Source organism: Aulonocara sp. 'chitande type north' Nkhata Bay, linkage group LG19 (genome assembly GCF_057382095.1).
Source record: "Aulonocara sp. 'chitande type north' Nkhata Bay isolate Kocher_YH1m ecotype deep benthic linkage group LG19, A_spYH_male_GT1.1, whole genome shotgun sequence".
NCBI lineage: Eukaryota > Metazoa > Chordata > Actinopteri > Cichliformes > Cichlidae > Aulonocara > Aulonocara sp. 'chitande type north' Nkhata Bay.
The window spans coordinates 29724333-29724958 of record NC_141362.1 but is presented as its reverse complement, the minus strand read 5'-3'; positions in this window follow the sequence as shown (position 1 = coordinate 29724958).

Sequence of the window (626 nt, the reverse complement as noted above, 5' to 3'; positions counted from 1 at the left end):
TATATATATATATATATATATATATATATATATATATATATATATATATATATATATATATATAAAAATGAAACGTGCACATCACCAGAAAAAAAGATCCTCCTTAAAACCTTTACTACCACTAACATCTGTGGGTTATTTATTCTTTACATCATCGACCTCGATACATGACAGTCTACAGGTGGTCTCCCCAGGCATTTAGAGAGCTGCATATTTTGGATGTCGTGGCTTTATTACTTATAAGTATGCATGTAGGCGTAATGAATAGGTGATTAGGCAAGGCTTACAGACACAATTTAAGGGTGTCTTGTCCTTTTTGATCAGATTGATGAAAAAAAATGTGTAGGACTTTTTGCTGAATCTAAATTGCTTATCACAGATGCATTGTTTTTTCTTATTTTTGTCCCGAATAAGTGGGGAACAAAGAAGCATTGTGTAAACATGAATAGTTCCAGCAGTGTATGATCACACAAGCCAAAATTCTGGCATTTCCAGCCTCGTTTTGTTTTGGGTTTTCTTTTTTTTTCTTTTTTTTGGGGGGGGGGTACACGTTAGAAAATCAAAGATTCATTGGTTTCATTTATTTGCTGATTATGACCTTGAAAATGGGGGGGGGGAGCAATTTC